The sequence below is a fragment of the Panthera leo genome, chromosome A3, assembly GCF_018350215.1.
Source record: "Panthera leo isolate Ple1 chromosome A3, P.leo_Ple1_pat1.1, whole genome shotgun sequence".
NCBI classification, from domain to species: domain Eukaryota; kingdom Metazoa; phylum Chordata; class Mammalia; order Carnivora; family Felidae; genus Panthera; species Panthera leo.
The window spans coordinates 12191730-12215954 of NC_056681.1; the positions used below are offsets into that span (position 1 = coordinate 12191730).

Consider the following 24225-nt stretch of genomic DNA (forward strand, 5'->3'; position numbering starts at 1 on the left):
GCTCAGAGAGACCCAGTCATTTGCCCAAGACTCTGCCAGGGCTGGGATCTCAACACTGAACCTGCCAAACTCGAGAGCTGGTGTTCTCCCGTGTCTCACCGTCCATTGTTAAACGGCCACCTCTACCGGCGGCACTCTTTCTCCCTTCCCCGCTTTATTGTTACTTTTCCAGAGCAACTGTTACCGTCTTGCTCTCCACACCCCTGAACCCCTTGCATATATGCTCCACGCGAACGGGGTTTCTGTTCACTACAGTCTCCCCCACACCGGAAAGAGTGCCTGGTACACAGTAGGTGCTTAATCAACATTTGTTAACCAAGGGGGTCACTGTGCACCTCTCTAAGCCTCAGTTTCCCCATGTGTAGCATTGAGCCCTTGGCTCGCTGAGCTGCAGGTGTTTTGCTCACTGTAGAGCGCTGTGCCCAGGGGAGGGAGGGTTCAACTTGGCAGAGGTAAAGGTGAGGAGTGGCCCTGCCCTAGGCCCTGCTCAGGGCTGCTCAGGGCTCACAGCTGGGATGGGGGCTGCAGGCTAGGCTGTCACCTTCCCAGGGACCCTCTGCCCCCTGGCTCCTACTCCATCATGCCACCTCCCCACAGGGTTGGGTCTGCCACCCCACCCCCACCCCTCTCCCCGCCTTGGACGGTCCCGGAGCCTCCCCTGAGGCCCAGCCAGGCCGCTTTGTCTTTCTTGACCTTGTAACTTCATCTGCCCTGCCTGGTCCTGGAGCCGGGCCCCATCCTGTCCTGGGTCAGGCCTCTGCAGCGGGCATATCCGCTCAGAGAGCCTGGAGGCCACGCTTCCAATGTGCTACCCTCGGTGCCTTGCAGACTCTGGAATCCTGTTAGCCTGGACATGTGAAGTGCTTTTATTTCTTTATTTTGGTTTGATTTTTGTTGTTGTTCTTCAAACACCAGATGCAATGGCCTGCAATGGAGGGGGGTAGAAGAAAACATCATATCTTTTCAGTTTTTTCCTCCTTTCTCGTGAGGGTTGGCCCTAAGGCGGGGAGGTGTAGGTACCGATGAATTAATGCAATGAGAGGGGCAGTCATTGCAATGAGTGGTGGACACAGTGGGGCCTCACCCACATCGCCTTTCCAGGCTGGTGCGGCCCACCGACTGTGAATAGCTCATAGTACCCTCGGCCAGTGGGAGTGGCCTGCCTGGGGGTCTGCAACCCACAATAGCTCCCACCCCGCTGCGGGCGGCCTGCAGCCAGTGACTCACCGAATCAAGGGTGCGGAGGCCTTCTTACTTTAAGGTGAGACCAACTCCGGGTGCTGTCCACACTCCTGAGCTCCCCGTGGGCTCAAGCTGAGCGAGCTGCCTGCTGAGACCACTTTCCAATGCAGGTCCTGCCCTGGCAAGTCCGGCTTCCCTCTCTCTCCCTTCTCCCAAAGGTACTTCCTCAATGCATCTGCTCCCTAACAATCCTCGCCTCAGGCTCCGCGTCTGGAAGCACTCACCTGAATCCTGAGAGGAAGTGGTCAGTGTGTTTAAAACTTCCATCCATGTGCAAGTGCTGGGGATTGAATTAAGACTGACCCTCCGCCTAGGGCAGTCTGTCCCCTCCCCCAGCATCGCCGTCTCCCCTCGATCTTCAGGGTGGGCTCTTATTGGCTCAGTCCTCACGAACACAGTCCCCCCCAGGCCGCACCCCGTGCAGTGTCCTGCAGGGCCCAAGAGTTTTGCTTCTTCTGCTGACTTGGTGGGGACCATGGCCAGAGTGGGCTGCAGTCCAAGCATGTGTTTGCAGAGTGCTTTTAAAGGTTGGCCTGGCCCTCCCTCCCCACCCTCTCTGCCAGGAATGCTCCCCCTCTCCAGTGGAGAAGCTCTGGCAAGCCCGGGCCTTGTTTCCCTTTGACCGGCATTTCCTGAGCGTTAGCCTGGCAGGCTTCTGCACCGACCCTGGATGGTGTAATGAGGTTGGGGAGGCTCCGTGCCAGCTTCCCATTAATGTGGGCCTTTGCGAGTGCGTCGGGGGCTCCCAAATCTTTTGGCCTGCTCAGGTCAGGAAGTAGAGAGGGTGAGCCAGGCAGGGAGAAAATGATAGATTCAGGGGCGCTAAGGCACGGTATGACCTTGGACAAGTCACACCCCTCCCCAGGTCTTAGGTCCTCCTGCTGTACAGAAGGGCACTGGGCTCCCTGCTGTACGCATCCATTGGAAGAACATTTATTGAGTACTGGGTATATGCCAGGCACTCTTATAGGTGCCAGGAACATAGCAGTAAACAAAACAGGCAAAATCCCTCCCTGGTGGGGAGAACATCACCACCAGTGGGGAAAATAGCAAGAATGTGGGATTCAGAATTAGAAGATCTGGAATTTTTGCAATTGACTTCTTTGAACCTCAGTTTCCTCATCTGCAAAATGGGGTTGTTCTGAGGCATTGTTCTTGGTGGTAGCCACATCAGACATTGATTAAGTGCCTGCCATGTGCCGGGCCACAGACAAAGACGATAATACCCTCATAGTCTCCCCGTGAGCCGTGATACTGAAATGGTGGCAAGGGGAGAATCCAGAGCCAGACTGAGTTCATACGCAACTCTGCCATTTCCTCTGCCGTGTGACCTCGGACAAGCTGCTGGGCCTCTTTGTGCCTCGGGTTCTTTACCTATAAGAGAGGGGTCATACATAACTATATCTAGACCCTAAGGTTGCTGGAAGGATGCACTTGGGTTAGGACTGGTGCATCCCTTAAAACAATGCCTGGCAGGATAGTAAGTGGTCAGTCCGGGGAAGTTATTTATGATGAAGTGGGTGTTAATCATCTCATTTTACAAAGGAGAAAACAGATTTTAAGTGTTTGCCTGAGGTCATCCAGTAAGAAGTTGCTGAAGGAGATGTCGGAGGAGACTTCCCAAGGTATGGACCCAGGGATGGGAGCCCCATTACCTCCCTGAGCCACCAGAAAGCCTGGTGGGGCCAAGCCGAGCTGCAGACTGAAGCCGAGAGATTTACAGCTTGGAAATACTGTGTGCGTGGGTGCGTCCGTGAGTTCCCGGGCACACATGTGCAGGTGTATGTGTCTGTGTGCACTCGCGTGCCCACATTTGAGCATGCGTAATAGTTATCATCAAGAAGAACATACAGTATGATTCCATTTATGTGGACTCCAAGAGTAGGCAAGACTAAGCTATGGTGCGAGAAATCAGACCCGTGGTTGCCTTTGGGGATATTGACTGGAAGGGGGCCCGAGGGAACTTTCTGGGTGGTGGAAATGTTCTACACTTAGTTGGGGTGGTGGTTACACAGGTGTAACCACTTATCAATGGTTAAGCGCTGAACGCTTAAAACTTGGACATTTTCTGATGTGTAAATGATACCTTAATAAGAGGGTATTGGGGGAAAAATGATGCATATGAGATCTCATTCATTGAGAGCTGACTAACCACATGCCAGGCACTGTTTCAGGCAGACGTGGCTCCATCAGGCAAGCACAGTAGGGAGGTGACAGGCCTCCCAAGGATTTGTGAGCTGCTGTTGGCTACAGGTCTTGCCCTGAGAAGAGCCTATATGCTTAGCGAGTTAACAGAGCCTTCCTGCCCACACCCTCCCTGCCTCTGGGGAGGACCCGAAGGCTCAGAGGGGATGAGCAAGTTATCCAGGGTCAAACAGCCAGTAGGCCACTGACCCAGGGACTGAGCGTGGGTTTCCAGCCTTGCAGGCATTGAGTCTCTCCCAACGACAGTTCACACCCACGAGCAGCTTTCGTGATTTTTCTGCCATTTCCTTTCACTAAAGGTATACTATTTTGTTAGTATTTTTTCCCTTAGCCAGCTCTGTTTTTAAATTTAAGTAAGTTTATTGTAAAAGGAACCTGCCATTAATGGAGAGCTGGGATCTGTTACCCATACATTGAAGTAGAGTGACCACCTGTCCCGGCCCCCACTTGCCTGGAAACTGAGGCGGTTCTCGGGACATGGAACTTTTCCATTTAAAAATCAGGGTTTTAAAATCCTGGCAAGCCAGGTTGAGTAGGTCAACCTAAATGGAAGACGTTTAAAAATAAATACTACGATGGGTGCCTGGGTGGCTCAGTCGGTTAAGTGTCAGATTTCGGCTCAGGTCATGATCTCATAGTTTGTGAGCTTGAGGCCCGAGTAGGGCTCTGTCCTGACAGCTCAGAGCCTGGAGCCTGCTATGGATTCTGTGTCTCCCTTTCTCTCTCTCTCTCTCTCTCTCTGCCCCTCCCTGGCTTGTGCGCTCTCTCTCTCTCTCTCTCTCTCTCTCTCTCAAAAATAAATAAATAAACATTTTTAAAAAATGAATACCGTGAAAATGAACTAGATCGTCAAGCTGTAACTGGCCCCCGTGGCCTGCCACAGGTTCTGAACCCAGAGCCCATTTTCTGTGCTAAGAACAGAGCTTGGTTAGGCTGGCAGGCAGACTCACTCTGATTGGCTTGAGTCAGTGCCCAGACCCAGCCAATTGGCATCACTGGGGGAATGTGCAGTTCTGATTGGCCAGGCCTGGAGCTAGAGCCCGGGGTTAGCCTCAGGAGGGGCATGTCGCTCCAGAGTGGAGGGATGGTTTCCCAAAAGCTTGAGAGGAATTTTTTTACCACAAGGAAGCCCCCCGACAGGCGTGACACAGCTGAGGACCCCTCTGCCCTCACAGGCCGTGGCTTCCAGTCTGCCTCCTGCTCCCTGTAACACTTCCCCTCTATGGGCCTCAGTCTCCTCATCTCTGAAATGGGAACATTGAGGATCTCTAAGCTTCTTCCAGGCTTCAACATTATGGCATTTATCTTCCTTGGGACACTTATCACTGAAGTTTGGTAGTGTCTGTTGGTGTGTTTCTCCCTCTCTCTTGCTCAGAGGTAGATGAGAAATGGGAGGTCTTGAAAGGAGCATAAGACATTTCCAGGTTCAAATTTGGGGCAAGTCACTTCACTTCTCCAAGCCTCAGCTTCCTCGTCTCTCAGCTGAGAAGAACAATAACATCTTTTCAGAAGGGTGATGATGAGGGTTAACACTGGGGGAAAAACAACTTTGATAAAGGAAATATGTCTGCAAGGGTGAATTTGGATGCAAGAAACAGAAAGTCAAATCAAGCGGACATAAACAATAAAGGGCATTTATTGGATGGAATAACTGAAAAGGCCCGGTGAGGTTTGATCCAGCTGGGGGAGGGATGTCTTCACCATGTCTCCTCTTGTCCTTCACGGTCATTTAGTGCGAGGAGGAAACTGAGGCTCAGAGAGAAGAGGCTGGTTCCAGGTGGAAAACGTAGACGGAGATCTGCCTCCGGCTGAGTTGCCGTAAGACCCCACTGAAATAGTAACAACGCTGTGAGAAGGAGGAGGAAGAAGGAAAGACTAGAATGCATTGCACACCTTACCCCCGTGCTAGGTTTCCCACATCTTCATGTGACTTAAACCTGTAGCCACCCTGGAGAGCAGCTTCTGTCCTTGTTCCGGGTTTACAGACTTGAGACAGGAGACCAAGCAGGCGAAAGTGGCTTACGCAGGGTCACAGACCGGGAGGCAACGCAGCAGGGGCGCGAAGCTGGCTGTGTTCGATTTCTGATCAGGACACTTGCTTTAAGTGTGCATCTACTCTGTGCTCCGTGCTCCCCGCTCCCCGACCCCCGACCATCTTTTTCCTTGAGTAGTCAGTGGGTCTGCCCCATTTTGCAGATGCCCCCGTGTTCTCAGGAGATAATCAGAGATCCCTTCTTGGTTCCCAGAAATGGTCTATTTTTCAAGTTGTCTTTGCCCCTCCTGGGGCTTGTGACTCCTTTTCTGCTCTTTCTTTCCGTCTCCAGCTCCCCACCCCTCCAACCTTTTTCAGCCCTGGCAGCTGAGCTCCCCATTGGGAGCTGCTGAGCTTTCCAGGTTCCTGGTATCCAGCCCTGGGGCTGGGTGAGGAAGTTTTTCTGCAGACACCGGGGCCTTTGTCTCCTGGGGCCTGGGGCTGAACCCCTCCCCCTCCTGGAAAGCACCCCCTACCCCCCCCACCCCCGCCCGCACTGGTTTTGTGCCAGTGTTTGGGCTGCTATGGCCCTGGCCAGGCTCGAAAAAGGAATTATTTCTGTCTCCTTGCATAGTTCTCAGCCCAATTCCCAAAATGGGAAGAGGCCTGGGAGGGCCTCCCCACCCCCAGCTCCAGTGGAGGAGGGAGGAAGCGAGAACTTGGCAGAGCTGGGAGAAAGGAGGGGGCCCAACAAGACTCTACACACCCCCCAACGGACACAGACACACACACACACACACACACACACACACACACACACACTCACTCACTGCAGCCCCTTCTCCAGTCCTGTGGCCTGTAAAAATAGTAAGCCTTTGGGGTGTTCCTAGGCCCTGGCAATGTGTTCCTGTGGTTCAGAGGGAGAAGCGGTGGCTGCTGGGGATGGGGGGGGGGGGGCATGCTGTGGATAAAGAGGTGGGGGGATGTGTGTGGACCCCATCCCCTTGGCTAAAAAAACACTGCGGTTAAGGAAAGGAGGGTACAAACAGGAAAAATGCCTCAAATCCTGGCCAGGGAACAGGCAGCTAGCCTACCCAGAATGCTTTGTTCTTGCCGGCTGACCCTGGTCCTCCTACCTCCTCTTCCAGGAAGCCTTCCTTGACTGCTTCCAGGGCTATGTCAGAGTCTTGAGAAGCGTGTTCTGACCCCAGTCATTCTGTGAGCTCGGGACCACCTGTCATATTTCCCAACATCCCTCACAGGGTCCAGCTACAACTCTGCTCAGCCTGAATGTCCTCGTAATAACCAGCTGGGTGACTGGCCACGGGGCAGGCTGGGTCTGTTTGACAGTGTCTGACATCTGATTTGTCCACCACACCACTGGCTGACAGACAGAGTATCTGAATGACTGGCTGTCCGCCTGCCTGATGATCTGTCCAACTAACAAGCTGATTATATGCCTAGATCACTGTCAGTCTGTCTGGCCCCCTTCCTGGGTGTTTGGTTGGCCGGATGGTTTACTGGATGGGTGGCTGTCTGACTGTCTTTCTGTCCACATAGGTGTCTGGCTGACTGCCATGTGTCCACCTGAATGGGTGATTGGCTGTTTGTCTCCCTGTCTGACTGTGTTGTCAGAGCTCTGACCGAATGGATGGCTGGTGGACCGTCCGTCTGCCTGTCTGACTGGCTGTTGTATCTAATTAGATGCATAACAAATCTCCTCTCTGCCCATTTCCTCGTTTAAATGCCTTTCTTAATGTCTAATTGGCCATGTATCTGTCTGCCTCTGAGTGTCTGACCCAGTGACTGAGCGGCTGACAGATGATCTGCCTGTCTCCATGTCTGTCCAACTTGCTGACAGTCTGTTTGGCTGTCTGTACTTAGGTGAATGACCTGAGCCTATCTCTCCATCTCCTGGCCTGCCTGCTGGCTGTCTCCGTGTCTGACTGACAGGATGCCTGCAGACAGCCTGATTGTCTGTCTGTCTGTCTGCTAGGTGTCTGTTGTATCTAACAGATGAGGACAGAAAGTCTGTCCATCTCCTTGTCTGGCTGACTGACTGACTGACCATTTGTCTGGTCAAATGGATGAGTGATTGACCGTCACCTCTCTCTGTATCTGACTGGCAAGATGGCTGACCGGCTGACCGGCTGTTTTTCCACCTCTCTGTGCACCTGACTGGCTCACTGGCTATGTATGACTCTGACTCCCCAAGGAGGACACTACCGAGGGGCTGTCCTAGGTAGTGGTAGGGCTTGGATGATGCACATCTGAAACACCCCCACGCTTCTCTCCTTCCTTCCGTGGCTCTCCCCACTCTCAACCCAGAGGAGCTAAAGTCTTTTCCCTTCCAGAGACGAGAGGGGAACGGGGCAGAAAGTTGAGCACCTGCTCAGTTTCCTCGATTTCAAATGCCTGCACTCTGTGTGGGTAAGGAAGGCACGATGAATGTGTGTTCCCCACCCCATTCCCCAGCCCCATTTTAAGAACACCTGGGGCCTGGAGGCAACTTCACTCCTCCAAGATGCCACAAGGACATTTTCCCGACGTCATCCTTGGAAGCACAAATCTCGACACACTTGTTCAGACACTGGGGCTGATTCCCAGGACGGGGGTGGGGGGGCAGACAGCCATGCCGGGAGGACAGGCTCCCTGGGTCAGCACACCTCCAGCACCAGGAACTCCACAGTCCCTCAGAATGAACCAGGGCAGAGTGAGTAATGCTTTGCTGGGAGGGAGAAGGCACAGTCTCTTCCTGCTGGTGACACTGCCTCCTGATGATAGGATCCTGCCCAGCTGCTGGGCGGGTTGCCGTCTGACCCCCACTTCCTTAAAGACAGAACTCCGCTGATGAATTTTATTTTGGGATAAATACAAGCATGGACGTGGCAGGAGATGGGCAGGGAGAAATTGGAGTGTGAGAGCCTGTGGACAGAAAAAGGGACCTCCCAAAAACTTAGCTCTGTTTAAATCATGCCTTCCTTTAGGGCTGGCTCCCCAGGCCCCCCAGATTGGCCCTTGGAGACAGCAGGCTGGACAGTCCTTGCACAGGTAGAGGGGATGACTGGTCCAAGTTCTGGGGGAGGTGGGAAGGGGGCATTCTGGGAGTTCTCCAGACCCCTGCACAGTGGACAGCAGCATTTGGAGACGGCTGTGTATCTGAGGTCAAAGTAAACTCAATGTGTGACCAGAGTCAGGTCTCAACCAACGAGAAGGGTCGGGATTAATGTGTAACCTGGGTCATGACTCAGCCTAGGATCAGGTCTGTGACCAAAGTCAGGGCTCTGTTTTGGCCAGGGTCGGGGTTTAGGCTAGGACCAGAGTCATGAAGGAATCTGTGGCTAGAGTCCAGATTCAGTATGACCAGAGTGAATCTCCGGTCAGGACTCATTCAGGGGCTGGAGTTACATTCAGTCTGGATCCTTGGCTGTAAGAGTCAACCGAGATACCTTAACCCTAAAGGACAGGTGGGAAGAGGGGCCAATATGCTCCTGTGGTTCCTGTTCATCCTTACTCCCTCCGCCACCTGGGCTCTGACGACACCACTAAGATGCCTCGTGAGCCCCTGGGGCAGGTGAGGGTGTGGACGGTTGTTCTCCAATTCTTGCGTGTTCTGCCGAGGTGAGACCAGAAGGCCAGCCTCATGTCTGGGGGAAGGTGTGGAGGCAGGGGACTGCTCCTGATGAGCAGGGAAGAGAAGGAAAAGTCGAAGAGAGTCAGGAAAGAAGTAGTTACAGTGTGAAGCACACAACCCAGTTTCAGTTCTGGTCTGCCACTTACTAGCTGTGTGACCCTGAGCAAGTTACTCATCCCTCCTGTGCCTTAGCTTTCTTATCTGCAGAATGGGGACAGAAGTAGTGTTTACTTCCTGGGGGTCTAGTAAAGATTAAATAAGCTAATACGTGCAAGGTGCCTGGTTGATTAGCATTTGTCCATCAGTTTTAGCTCTTCTCATTAGCTCCACAGACATACGGGCCACACCCTGTGAACAGTGCAGGGTAGAAGTCACATCGGCGAGAGGGGGCCCAAGCTCCTCCTCCCCAGATCTGTAGGCCACCCCTCTGTGAGGTTCTGATGCCTCCCTAATCCCCTCCGTTGTGAGAGTACTGGTTCTTGTAAGTTACTTCCCTAATGGCCGTGTTCCCCCACCAACTAGACTGTCCACTCCCTGAGGGCGGTTTGCTTATCTTCCTTGCTTCCTGCCGTGTCCTCAGCACCCAGCACAGTACCTGCACGTGGAAGGTGCTCAAGGAACAGTTACGGAATGTGTGATCGTACTAAAAGCAACCATTTCCAATGGACCAGGGGCTGCACTGGGCCCTCCCTCTAATTATGTTCTGATGCAGTCTTTTAAAAACTGAAAATTACCGTGGGTGCATACAAGTAGTGAAGACTGGCTTAAACAATACCCAGGGGTCTGCCAGGGAGAGAGAGAAATGTCACCCCCGCTTCAACAGGTTCAAAGAGGAGCCTCGCTTGTGCGCCCTTATAACATCTTCATGTGTTGTGTTTTTATAGCCGCAGTCTACCAGCTCCGTGGAAATAGGGATTTGTGTCTGTTCTGTCCATGCTGTGTTCCCACTGCTTAGAACAGTGTGTGGCCAGGAGTACGTTTCCGATCAGGGTATGTTGGAAGTTCAGGGGGTTTTTTCCTAATACCAATGGGATTGTCTCATAGACACTGCTCCGTACCTTGCTTTGTAACTACACATAAGCTAATAAATCTTAGAGATCTTTCCACATCAGCAAAAACACATTAGTCTCATTTGTTTTGATGGCTACACAGTCTTCCGTGTTATAGATGTACCGTAATTTATGTAACTAGACCCTGCATGGAGGCAGTTTCTGGCTTTCGTTTTTCCTCACCCGTAATGATGACACGTTACTTCAGCTTTTCACGTTTCAACTCTGCGAGCAGTTATCTCTGATTTCGGCTGAGAAGACTGTAGCTCCGAGGTTAAGACACTCATGTGGGTCACACAGCTGACCTCCAAAACCCACCCTACCACCTGCACGCAGGTGCCCCTCACTGAGTTTTCCCCTCATTCGTCTCAGAGGAGGCTGCCCTGTGACACTTGCGTGGCCTGGCAGGGCGTGGTCCTCGGGCAAGGTCCTCTCAGCCTTTGGCCGTGCCTCCCAAGAGCCAAAGCTGGGCTCAGGAGGCTGGGAGTCCCCAAAAGGACACAGAATCCGTTCCTCCAGAGCTGTGGTTGCGATAGAGGTTCTCTGCCAAGGGTGATTTGGACCCCCCCGGGGGAGACTTCGCAGTGTCGGGGACATTTTTGGTCGTCATGCCAGGAGAATGGGTATTACTGGCATCTAGTGGGTGGAGGCCGGGAGTGCTGCTAGACATCCTGCTCCCCACAACGAAGAAGGACCCAGCCCCAAACGTCACCAGTGCCACGGTGAAGAAATCCTGTGTTAAGGGCACCGGACTTTCTGGGGTCCAAACCCCGGCCTGCCACTTGCTGACTGAGTGAGCTTAGGCAACTTGTTTAACCTCTCTGTGCCTCTTTGGCCTTATCTGTAAAATGGGGATAAGAACGGTCCCTCTCCTCCAGGTTTGTATAGATTATGTTTGTAAAGAATTTTGGCAAGGGCCTGACCAACGCGAACTCTCGGTATATGAAACCATAATTGGAATCGTTGCCCTGAGAGTCTGGGTGTCAGAGAGCTGGAGGAAGATGTGATCCATGGAGAAAACAGGGCGGCCAGGCTGTTCCCTGCTCCCGCAGCGTGGCCTCCCCCAGGGATTGTGGCCACAGTCCACAGATAGAAATAGAACCCCCTGGATGCGCTTGACCTCTGATCGGTCAGGAATGGAGGAAAAATTGCTCAGAAGACTGTTTCCATTTTCGGGGCTGAAAAGCAGCTCCCGGGAGACCCTCAGACGTGGGGATTTTCCAGAAGCTGAGCACTAAAGGGTCTTAGAGATCAACAGCTCCGAGTGGTCTCCAAGATGGGGAGACTGTGGCCTAGTGAGGAGGCAGGACTTGCTCACACGGCAAGGCAGTGGCACACCTGAGCTGGAAGCCAGCCTAGGACACACGTGGATCTTGCCACGGCTCCACTCTAATGGTCCTTCCCAGGTTAAGACCGGGACCCGGTCATATTCACTCTTCCCGCTTTGCTGAGAAGCCCTGAAATCCACCCTACGTGGAAAGCAATGTCGTGCAAGTGTTTCTAAGCACAAGTTCCACCTGTTACCTGCAATGCCCTTGGGAAGGCCACGGACAATTCCCCAAGCGTTATTCTATTTTGTTGCTGAAGGGGTTAGACACCGTGTGTAGGTAGGCTAACACGTAGCCGGTGGAATGCAAGTCGGCCAAACCTCTTTCATTCAGCAGTTCTACTCCTTTAGATAAACCCTTGCACGTGGGGAATGAAATATGTACCTGGATAATCTTTGCGAATTTGAGAACAATCCAAATGTGGCCCAAGAGCGGACTGGTTGAAGGCTCTCTGGGGCATCTGTACAAAGCCTTTGACACATTAATTAAAAAGCTTGGGCAGCTCTGTGCCTACCGATTTGTAACAAACTCTAACAGACGTCGTTAAGTGAAGAAATAAGATCCCGAAGGGTGAGCATAGGGTATGCTACCGTTTTTGTGGGGAAGAAAGAATGTAGATAAATATAAATGGTTATGCATGCACAGCACACGGGGAAGGCATGCACACAGGCAAGCACACGTTAGGAAAGCATGCAGCCACGAGGAACAGAAAATTCCACAAGTGATGGCCTGAACAAACACAAGAAGTCCAGAGCCGGGTGGACCGGTGCTGGCACAGCTGCTCAAGGACTGGGGCGTCCTCCTCTTTCCCACTCCACCATTCTGAGCATGAGACTTTGGTCTTCATGTCCTCCAAGTGGCTGCTCTGGCTCCAGGCATCATGTCCACATTCCAGGCAGGAAGAAAAAGGAAGGGCAAAAGGAAAAAGAAAAAGACAAAAGTCTTCTCTTTCAGTTGCCTTGTCTTATGGGGAGGGGAGAGGGGGGTAGAAAGGAATGCCCTGCCTAGGGACTGTCACCTACATTTTATGGCACAGAGCTGGGTCACATGGCTGCTCCTAGTGGCAAGGGAGTCTAGGAACCTGAGTATTTTTAATTTGGACACATTGTCGCCTGAACAAAATCGGGGTTCTCTTGGGCGGAGGATGGATATTGGGTAGGACATCGGGTAGTCCATCACTGCGAGGATCCATAAGAAAATGGGAAGAGTCGTTGCCTGCGGTGGGGGGGAGGGAAGCTGAATGGCAAAGGTTGGGGACAGAAGAGACACACCCTTTTAACTGTATATTCCTTTCTACCTTTTTGATTTTTCCAACTGTATGCACCTTTTCAAAAAAAAAAAAAAACTTGTGTAAAATTACAGTCTTTAAAGAGGCAGCTGGAACATAATAAGCTTTCAACAAAAGCAGCTTTCCGTCTTTGGTCACTTAGCATCAGCTGCGGATTACATTCCCAGCGCTGTCCAATCTAAGTTTGGTGACTTTGGGCCTGTTCCCCCCTCTTTCTGTGCTTCCGTCTCCGTGAACAAGATACAGATAGATCTATCCTTTTCGCGGCTGGCAGGAGAATTCCTCCCAGGGGCCCAGTGCTGCTCTGGATGGCATCTCAAGACCTCCTGAAATGAGTGAGCCCCTCTGGGGTGTGGATGGGTGGGGCCAGTGCTGCCCGGAAAGGGGGTGAGATCGTCGGGCGGGCGTCCTTGACAACATGATCCCCCTCGCCTGGCCACCTTCCAAATACCCCTCGCCACTGATGGGAATACAGCCACACAATAATAATAACAGCCAACGTTTATTGAGGGCCAGGCACTGTTGTAAGTGCTTTGATGTACATTCATTCACTTAACCCTGGCAACAGTCACCGGAGGCATCTACTATTATTCTCCCCATTTTATAGATCTAGAAGCTGAGTCTTTCGTTGCCAGAATGATCAAGAGTCGGGTGGGGTTAAGTGTCTCATGGAAATCGATAGTGGGGGGCTGAACCAGGGCCCGGATGGGGTCAGGACACTTGGATGCAGGGGCTGAAGCAGCAAGGACCTGGAGTCTACGGATCTGTGGGATTTTTCAGAGTTCTGAGCAGGGGCTGTGGATGTGGGATGGACCTTGGAGAGTGGGAGGAGTTCGGACTGTTAAAGGAAGCCCTGCTCCCAGCTGACCGCTGGTCTCATCTTAAATGGCAACCAGTGTCGCCTGCAGACATCGGGGCTGTGGGGCGGTTGGGCGAGGCCACAGACGGGCTTGTCTGCCGACCACTTCTCCACGCTTTCCTCTCTGCCTCCACCCCCCGGGCCGAGCCCCCATCGTCTCTCACCTGGTCTGTTGTGGCCTCCTCGCTGGTCTCCCGCCTTCCATCCTGCCCACCTCCTCCCCCCTGTCCATTCTCCATTTGCAGCCAGAGGGATTCCGTGAACACTTCAGTGAGAACACATCCCTCTTCTGCTTAAAACCTCCTGTGGCTCCTACAGAATAAAATAAGGGTTCCTATGAGACCTTCCATGATCCAGCCCCTGACAATTGTCTGATCTCATCTCCTACCACCTTCCCACTGGCCTATTGCTCCCACCTCAGGGCCTTTGCACTTGCTGCATCTACTGGTGCTCTTTCACTAGGTATCTCTTTACTCAGATCTCTGTTCACGTGTCCCCTCCACAGAGTGGCCTTCCTAGACCTTGATTCCTCTCCTCCACCATCTAAAGTAGCTCCAGCCCCATTCATTACACGATTCCCTTCCTGCTTCATTCTTATCATGAGTCAAATTACACTTTTAAATGTACTCTTGTCTCCTCCTTGTTAACTTCCTGACAAGGCAGGGATTTTCTTCTGTTTGGCTCACTTGACTCAGTAGACACTTCATAAACATATTATCTCTCTACATATATACAACAGCTTTGTTGAGATATTACTGGGCGGGGACATATAATTCAACCATCTGAAGTATACAATTCAATGCTTTTTAGTATATAGAGACTTGTGTGCCCATCACCATAATCGACTTTAGATTTTGACCACCCCCAAAAGGAACCCCATGCCTATTACTAATTACTCCCCATTTCCCCACCACCATCCCAGGACTAGGCAACCACTAATCTGTTGTCTGTCTCTTCGATTTGCCTCTTCTGGACATTTCATATAAATGGGTCATGTAATATGCAGCCTTTGATGTCTGGCTTCTTTCACTTTGCATGATGTTTGCAAGGTTCATCCATGTAGCATAGATCGGTACTTTGCTATTTTTTATAGCTGAATAATAGTCCATTGTATGCATATCACACTTTTGGATTATCCTTCATCATTGACAGATATTTGGATTGTTTCCACTTTTGGTTATTATAAATAATGTTTCTGCAAACATTTGTATATAAGTTTTTGTGTAGACATAGCCTTTTTTCAAAAATTTTTTAATATTTATTTTTCAGAGAGAGAGAGAGAGAGAGCGCGCGCGCGCACGAGTGGGGGAGGGGCAGAGAGAGAGAGAGAGAGAGAGAGCGAGAGAGAGCGGGGGGAGACACACACACACAGAATCCGAAGCAGGCTCCAGGCTCTGAGCTGTCAGCACAGAGCCCGATTCGGGGCTCAAACTTACAAACTGTGAGATCATGGCCTGAGCCGAAGTTGGACACTTAACTGACTGAGCCACCCAGGTGCCCCTGTTCCTAGTGTTTTTGTTTGACTTGCGTTTCCCTGTGCATCAAATGACGTGCTGTGAGGTGAGGGTCCATACCGGGGTCTGCGTGGCCCAGCCCCCTCAGCTGCCCTCTGGGCCACGGCAGGGCTGAAGCCTGGAGCCCGGGTGACCCCCAGGATGTTGTTCGAGGCTGGACAGCCTCCCGGGTCAGGCCAGGCCGGCCCTCCGTGCTGACTCAGGCAGCCGATGGCCAGCTGGGTGGGAAGAGGCTTGGTGGGCAGCGAGTCCTGACATCCTGGGCGAGTCTGGGCCACTGACCGGCACTTATGGCCAGCTTTTCAGAGCTAAGCTCTAGGAACAGGGATATCGCTGTGGCTCCCTCACCGGCATCACAGGACCCTGCCAGGGCCTTCCCCCCTTCCTTCTGCTCCTCAGCTTTTGTGGGGGCTGCCGTACCTCCTTTGTACAGGTGAAGAACGCAAGGCTCAGGGAGCTGATTTCCTGCCCCAGCACACCAGAGCCCTGTGCTGACTCTGGGGGTCCAAAGTGACTGCGACAAAGTGCCAGCCCAATGGAGCCCACCCTCTAGTGGGAGAGACAGGTGGCACAAAGTAGACAAGCATGTAAGATAATTTCAGGAAGGGGTGAATGCAATGAAGAAAAACAGAGAAGGAAAGGGGAACTGAGTGACAGGTAGAGGGGCTGCAAATTTAGATGATAGTAACAGTTCCGGTCACTTCTGTGGTGTTTACTGAGTGTTGGGTGCTGTGGAAGCACTTTACATATATTACCAGGTGAGGCAGTCAGAGAAGACCTATCACGCTCTCCCAACACACACATGCTTTGTGGCCCTTGAATTTAAACCAGAAAAACAAGTAGCCTTGCAAATAGGTGCATGACGGCGCTCTGGAAGTGGAAGCAGAAAGTGCAAAGGTCCTGAGGTGGGAATGCCTTTGGTAGATTCTGGGAACACTAGGGAGGCCAGTGTGTTGGCATGGAGTGAGGGAAGGGAGGGTGCAGGAGGTGAAGTCAGCAAAGTCGGGAGGAGGCACAGATCAGGGTGCATGACCTTCCAGGTCGATGTACTGGTAGAACCCAGGTTTTAACATAGGGCTTACAATAGGCCTCAGGACTCAGCCTTAGCACTCAATCAGGGGCCATACACTTCACTTCTGTCACCCACGCTCTCTAGTCCATTCCCAGGACGTAGCATCCCCTACGGGTCTGTGGGTCCCTGCCTCAAAGGAAGGAACAGGACCCCCCTTTCCCTTCCCTGCTCTGGTCCAACATCAGCCTTCATTAAAGCCCCGCTCTGCTGCCTCCTGACTGTGTGGCCTTAAGCAGGTGACTTTACCTCTCTAGGCCTCAGTCTCTTCCTCTGTCCAAAGGAGATAATCCTGGGACCCACCTCAGAAGGTTGGTGTAAGCATTCAAATAGGCCAGGATATATCGAGTGCTTGAGAAATTTGGGGTTCTATTATTTTGACTGTTATGCTTCCATCTTATTTTTGCTCCTGGTCTGTGATGTTTGCGATCGGCAGTGGTTCATTTTGTATGGGTCACAATACAGTCCTGGCTGACAGAAGCTGGGCAGCCCCCCTCCCTTGCCTGAGCCGGCCAGAATGGGTGCTCTCTTTCTGATGGAATTTAGGGGCATTATTTGATGTATCTAGCCTAATCAAGTGCCTTGTGAGTTTTCTCAGAAGGTCAAGGAAAGCATTTACCCTTTAGAGGAAAGGAGGGTAGGGAGAGAGAGGGGAGAGGCCCTGATGGTGCACTTAGCAGGGGGAGGTGAGGGACCACGTTACTGGAGACTCTGTCTCCCCTGAGATTTTCAAATAAATCATGCTTCTGACTCCCAGGATCCCAGAACCTTCTGGAAAGGAAAGGAAGTAACTCCTCTGAATACCACTTTGTGTCAAAAGCTTCCACTGATGTTATTTCACTCAGTCGTCACTGTTATTAATTATTATTATTAGCCTGTTTTGCACAGGATGAAACGGAGACTCCATAAAGCAAGGCTGATTGCCTAAGATCCCATGGTTAGGGGAGGAGGGGGAGGAGATAGAGAAGGAGAGAAGGAACGGAGGCATGGGAGAGGAGGGGACAGCAGAAAGCAGGACCATGTGATGAGTTTCCCGGGCCCTGGGGCCCTTGTGCCTTTTCTCCATAAAAGCTTATATTTTATAGCTGCATTGGTATAAAGGTAAATGTATTAATACTACAAATCAAAATATTTTCTGCAGTCTAAAAGTTCATTTTCCCCCTTCTAATTATAAAAGAAATGAAAACATTGGGGAGGGGCCTCGGGTGTCTGTGAGTTCTAGGCTCTGTATCTCCTGTGCCTAATGGAGACTTGGGCCCTGGCAGGGGAGAGGCGGGGAGGGACAATGAGGAGGAGGGAAGAAGGGAGAGGAGCAAGGAGCTGCAAAATGAAAAGTGACGGGCAGCAACTTGAACTCCCTCCCTCTGTCCTTAGCCCAAGCCTTTGCTTCCTTGGGGCTGGCTCCCTTGAGAACCCCTCTCGCTGCCCACCAGGCCTCACCCCTCCCTGGAAGCTCCTCCTCTCGAATCTCCAGACATCATTCGCCTGAAGCTTCAGCCTCGCAGATCAGATCTGCCCCAGGGCCCCGCTTGGAGGCAGCAGACACAGAGAGGGTCCACCACGCCTCCTGCCCCCTCACCCCGCCTGCCCTAGATGCCGTTGTCCCACTTCTGATTTATGCCATTGCCTCGGAGGGCCACACCTGGCTAGCGGCCAGCGGCACCGTTCCCTTGTGCTGCCATTAATGCGGCTATTTACCCCCAGTAAAATGACCTTAATTTACACGGCATTATGACTAATACCAGATGATTATGGCCATTAATATTTATGGTTGACACTCTCAGAAGGGGACCTGGGTGCTAATTGGCACTCCTCTCTGTGCGCCTTTTCTCAATGAGGCTTCCAGTTTCTGCTGCTGTGCTGGGTCTCAGCCTCTCCGTTTCACAGGGAACTATTGCGTGGGGCATTTCCTTATTTCGGACGGATTCTCATGTCATTCCCTTATTTCCTCCTGATTGTGTAAGCAGCCTAGAAACATCCCGATGCGCTGGGGACTCCAGGATGCCGCAAAGGGCTGGGTCACGGCTAAGGGGAAGCTGGCTGCCGTGAGCTGCAAGGAGAGCCTCCTTTTGCCCAGAGGAAGTGAAGGGGAGGGCGTCGACGGGGAATGTGTACGTTTGCCCAGAATCAGAGCCCCGGCTCAGACACCCACGCCTTCCTCTGTCTCTAATCAAACATTTTCTGGTTGTTTTACATAAGATGGAATCTCAAACAACCCCCTTCCCCCAACGCCCCGTCTCTCGTTTGGTTGAACACGTGGGGGTGTTTGGGGCATCTGCATTTGGGGGCCAGATTGGAGAAGGCAGATCACACTCCTCCCCCTTCTTGCCTTAGATTTTTGGGGTGCCAGGAGCTGAGAAGGGAGATGTACTCGTCATCTGTGCATTCAGGTGGAAGGTGTGTTTACCAATGGCAATGTGTTGCCATGGCCACCGAGGGCTTCCTTCTGAGAGGGGGGGAGAGTGTCCTGCCTGGGGTCCCTTCGTGGCCTTGGCCCCTCACGTTGGACCCATCAGCTGAGGCTGGGTTGCCATCTCAGGATACCCCTGGGACTAGGCAGGCCTGTACATGGGCGAGGGCTAGGGGGGCCCTGGGGTGCAACGGAGCGTTGGTATCCCTACTGAAGTGGCGCCCACCATCCACCTCCAAGAAATGGCTGCCATGCAGAAAAATGGGTACAGTGTTGCCAAACCTTCTGATTGTCCGAGAGAAGTGGGAAATTTGGATTATAGGCACACCGTCCCAGTTATTTATGTTGTTGGCAAAGAAGGCAAACAATACAATTTTTTGAACTGAGTGGGTTCATGGGCCAGCCATTTTCGCTGCCATTTTGCAACTGAGCAGAGCATCTCACTGACAAAATCGCCATCCACTCAGCGTGCTTTTGGGGTCATGAGGGAAGGGAATCTAGAAAGACAGCCTTGTAAGGAGATGGGACCCCAAAGAGACTTAGATTTATCAACCAGAAACTGATCGGCCAGATCGTGTGTCTCTGAGCAACCAATTGGTGTTGATCCAGGTTTAGGAAAGGGCACATAGATCCCGGCCTGCCTCTGTCCGCAGCTTGCTGAGTAACCTCAGACTACGGTCTCCTCTCCTCCGGCTTGTCGCCCCATCTGTACAATGATGGGGTCTTGCTGGTGCCTCTGCTTGTTCCGGAATGTGTCCACAGCATCCACTCTGGGTGACTCCCAGGAGCTTCCTGAGCTGAGGTTTCTCGGTCAAGAGCGGGTCTCCTCCGTCTGATTTGCTTATTCTTTAACAACAGTATGTTGAACAACTACTGTGGCGGGTCCTGAACTGGGAATGGGGATAAACAAGCGGGCGGGACAGGAGACTCCCTGCCCATGTGGACTCACATCCCACTGGAAGAGGCAGCAAAGACGGAGGAGGTCATCTGCGTTTCTGCTCATCCACGTGGCCAGGTGGGAGGCTTGACTCGTTACCTGGATCGCTTTAGCCAAAGTCCATCTTTCTAGACTCTGCTGAGCTATTATACCCTCTAGGAAACCTTTCCCAACCAATTCTCCCACCTGCTTCCACTTGGTGCCCCCGTGACTCAGGATTTGATTCTGATTGGCCCAAGGCAGGGTTTCTCAACCTTGGCACCATTAACATCTGGAACATTCTGTGTTGTGGGAGCTGTCTTGGGTACTGTAAGATATTTAGCAGCATCCCTGGCCTCTACCTATTAGATATCAATAGCAACCACCCCACACACATACACACATGCATGATAACTATTACAACCCAAAATGTCTCCTAATATTCCCTGGAGGAAAAAATTACCACTGGATAAGAACTGCTTGTTTGAGACAATCATGGTGACCCCATTCCTTTTACCAGTGATGGTTTACAGACGGATATGTGATGGGTGGCCACCCACCAAGTCTGCCGGGAAGTTTCTGAGAAGGTTTTCCTCTATCTCGGGAAATAATAGGAGAATGAGAGGATCTTTTTTCCCCACTCTTGGGTGTGGTCATGTCTTCATGTGATGATTAGAGCAATGGCAGCCACATTGGGTCCACGAGGTGAGCCAGCCTGGGAATGGAACCAGTCCTTAGAGGACAGGAGAGCAGGTGGTAGAGAACTTGGATCCTTGTTTCAGGACTTTTTGAATATGTGGGATGATAAATCTCCTGGTTCCTTCAACCCCTGTTAGCCAACATTTTCTACTTCTTTAAAGCAAGCACACTGCTCACTGATAAGTCATAAATCCTACTTATCCCACATTATCAACTTCCTCAGAGAGTCCTCTCCTATTCCACAAATGAAATTAGGTCCCCCTTATTATTCTGAACTTTTCTTCAGTGACATTCATCTCAATGTATGTTAACATTTTGTGTGTCTACTGAGGCTTGTTTTCCTCCACTAGACTGTGAGCTCCATGAGGACAAAGCTTGTATTATCTTTCCTTTTACTGTACCCAGCGACTAACCCAGTGCCGGGCACATAGTAGGCCCTCAATAAATGTTGAATTAATGAAGGAATGAAGTAAATGGGGAAATGGATGGGTGGATGGATAGACGGATGGACAGACAGATGGACGGACGGATGGATGGATGGATGGAGACCTGAAAGGGTATGTGTTTCCAGCTCTGTGTGTGCACTTTGGTGGCCAGCTCTCAGACCTCTAAACTCCAGAGCTGCACCTAAAGCATCAGAAGAAGGGAGAGCCCTTCATTTTCATTTAGTGCTGAGAGGAGAGAACACATAAAAATTGCATCATGCAAATGCTTCACAAGGCAGCAACTCTGTCTCCTTCCTTGAACCCCACATCAGGGTTATTTGAGACGTGGTGACAGAGTCCACGGCCCACAGCAGCGTGCCAGACATTAGCAGGATAGAGTCGAGAAAAACAGCACAATCAAGCCTAGAATCTGTGGCAGGTGGGGCCCTGGGAAAGATGTTTGGCTTTGTTTAAATGGAATCTGATGAAATGTGGAGCACCATTATATCAGTGGCAGATGGGGATGCTCTGACCGAATGAAGCCTCTACCCGGACGGTGAAGGTCACAGCACATGTGACCTTGGGCAAGTCATTTCCTCTTTCTGAGCCTCTGTTTCTTTGCCTGGATAATGGGGTGATGATGCTGCCTTGCACACAGCAGGGCTGTCTGTCGCATGGCTTCCATGACATATCACCAATAGAGCCCCTGGACCCCAAGCAATGCCCAGTCATCATACTGGGTTCCTTTTCTTGACCCTGAGTGGGATATCTGGGAGGGCTGCCTGGAAGAGGTGCACTGCACATGCTCAATTCTCTAGGAACAAGCCCTCAGGCGAGTCCTCGGGGCCTGGGGTCGAAATCCTTCCTGAGACACCCAGGAAGACAGGACGGGACTGCCCATGCTGGGAACATTGTCTCATTTGTGTGTTCCCCCTTCTAAAACTCCCTTGTCATGGAAATGCGTCTCTGGGTCTCCTTAAAAAATGGTTTGGTCGGGACATAATTCACATGGCAATTTAAATGTATAATTCAGTAGTTTTTAGTGCAGTCACAGGGTTGTGCAGCCGTCACCACAACCTAATTTGAGGACATTTTGACCACCCCAAAAAGAAGCCCTGTGCCCGTTAACAGTCGCTCCCCGATCCCACGTTCCCTCAGCCCCTGGCAACCACCAGCCCACTTCCCGTCTCCGGAGATTTGCCTTTTCTGGACATTTCATATCAATGGAATCATACGCTCTGTGGCCTTTTGTGTCTGGCTTCTCTGACTCAGCTTCGTGTTTTCACATCTCATCCGTGTTGTAGCAGGTGTCAGTACTCCCTCCCTCTTCGTGGCGCAATCCTGTCCCATCGTACGGATAGACCACATTGTGTTCGCTCTTCGTCGGCTGACGGACATTTGGATGGTTTCCACTTTCCGGCTATTATGAGCGATGCTGTCGTGAACATTCATGTACAAGGTTTTGTGTGGGTAGACAATTTTGTGTGGCTATCTTGGGTCGCTACCCAGGAGTGGGTCAGAGGGCGACTCTGTTTAGCATTTTGGGAAACCGCTCTCTCAGTCTCCCTCTTCCCCCCGGAGATTGTCTAGTGGAATTCAGACCAGAGCTGTCCTCAGAGATCAGGCTTTTGACCTCACAGCTGGGGGCTCCAGGGTCTCTTCCTCTACTTGGAGATTCAAGGGATGACCAGCTTTACAGGAAGATGCTGTGGATGCAGATCCTGCCCCTGCCACTTCCAGGCTGTGTGATCTCAGGTAGGCAGCCAAACCTCTCTGAACCTGCAAAATGAGGAGAAATGTCATTCCTGGCTGCAAAGATAATCATGGGAATGTGGGAGAGACTTATTCGTAAAGGCTGAGAGCAGCTGCAGAGATGTGATGTATTCTTCCAACACGTGTTTATCGAGCACCTGCCATTTGCCAGGTGTTACGGGGATGGAGTTGTGACCAAGGCAGACAAGGTACAGGCCCTGTGAGACTGCATAGTCTGATCTCTTCAGTCGCAAGTTGCGGCCAACTGCTCTACAGTCTTGAGCAGCCCGTGCTTCTCTCTCAGGCCTCAGTTTACCATCTGTAAAATGAGTCAGCAGGATCCATCCAGGTACAGGTGGATCTCTGCTTCTCCTCTCAGTAAGACGGGCAGGAGTGTACGACACGATACGGACTTTCCGAGCTCCAGGCAGCATCTTCGGGGGACGAGGAGAGTGGACTCGTCCAGTCAAAGGGCGTCTGTCTAGGAGGGGCACGTGCACCAGAACGAGCTGCCTTCCCCTCACCTCCACGTCTCGGGGACTTCGTGACTACCATCGTCCCCGTGCCGCTCCCGGCCTAATTGGCATGATTCCATTACATCTGCTGGTTCTTGCCCATAACGGAACCCAGCCTGGTGGTCCAGACCTGGCTGCCGGGCCACAGCTGAGAACGGGGCCCCCCAGGAGTGCGTGTTCCTCACGAAGAACAAAGATGTAGGCAGCAGCCTAAAATAGACACGGAAAAACAGTGTTTTTTGTTTTCTCTCTAGAAGGATGTCTGAGAGATCCGCCGCAGGGGACCCAGAATGTCCAGATTGAAAACACTGTTATTATAAGACAGCCAGGAGGGAGCCGGGGGGCCGCGCGTGGAGGTGGGAGACACAGCCCTCTCACCCCTGTATGCGCTCCACACTGGGGTTTGGCCCCAAGAGAACCCTGAGCCAGACTTGATATCAAGGGTGATTCTCATTCCCCCTCCCCATCTTACTGCTAACTCTGATCGTGTCTCTCTTCGTGCTCCAGAATCTTCAGTGGCTCCCCATTATCCTCAGAAATTGAAGTGATTTATCAAGATACTCAAGGCCCTTCAAGGTTCTGGTCCCAAATGACTTTGCTGGCTTCTTCCCACACCAGACTACTTATTGGCCGTCCTTCTGGTTGCCCTACATTCTCACACCTCTGAGCTTTGGTTTACCCAGTGCCTTCACCTGGGATGCCTGGATGAGTCCAGAACCTCAGTTCTTCTGTTGGAAGCAAAATGATTGCCATGCTGTCTACTCCTTCCATCCCAAACCAAAGACCCTTAGAGAGCTCCGACTGGAGGCCCAGGTTGTAAGCACAGAGTGACAGAGGTGTCTGCGGCCACATAAATGAATGATGAGGGCCAAGTGGGGCCCCTGGCAGACCGGAGTGCTCACGCCTTGTCCAAAGGGGTGACCTCCACTCAGCCCCAGCCAGTTGCCGTTACAAACGCACGAATGTGCACCTTGATCCTCCGGTTTTTCAAGAGAAGTTGAAAAGTGGGATTTAAAAACGAAATCTCCCACATTCTATAAATGTCAGCGACTAATTCAACTTTTTTAAAACACCATTCAGACAAAACGAAACCTATCTGTGGACCATATTCAATCCGTAAGTCACTAACTTTCCACTTCCCTCTCCTTACCATAAACAGAGGAAACCAAGTCATAATTTGTGTTCTATTGTGTGTATATTTGGCCTTCTCCCTGGGGCCAGATTGGGTGCTTTCTCCTAGGGTGGACTTAATGGTATCTCTCTGAGATTTGTGCAGAGACTTAAAGGGGGTAAGGCAGTCAGGCTGTGGCTATCTGAGGGCAGAATGGTTCAGACAGGTAGGACAAGG

At 51.7% G+C, this 24225-nt stretch overlaps 1 protein-coding gene and 1 long non-coding RNA gene across 2 annotated transcripts in view; one reads left to right on the forward strand and one right to left on the reverse strand.

Annotated features, from left to right (window-relative positions):
* Positions 1-24225, forward strand: part of KCNB1 (potassium voltage-gated channel subfamily B member 1) — a 90923-nt gene that overhangs the window by 22789 nt on the left and 43909 nt on the right. The window lies entirely within an intron of this gene.
* LOC122215440 lies at positions 12002-13885 on the reverse strand. Its single transcript, XR_006200379.1, has 2 exons — positions 13742-13885; positions 12002-12299 (listed from the first exon to the last, which is right to left on the reverse strand). It is a non-coding gene; the product is annotated as an uncharacterized LOC122215440 (long non-coding RNA).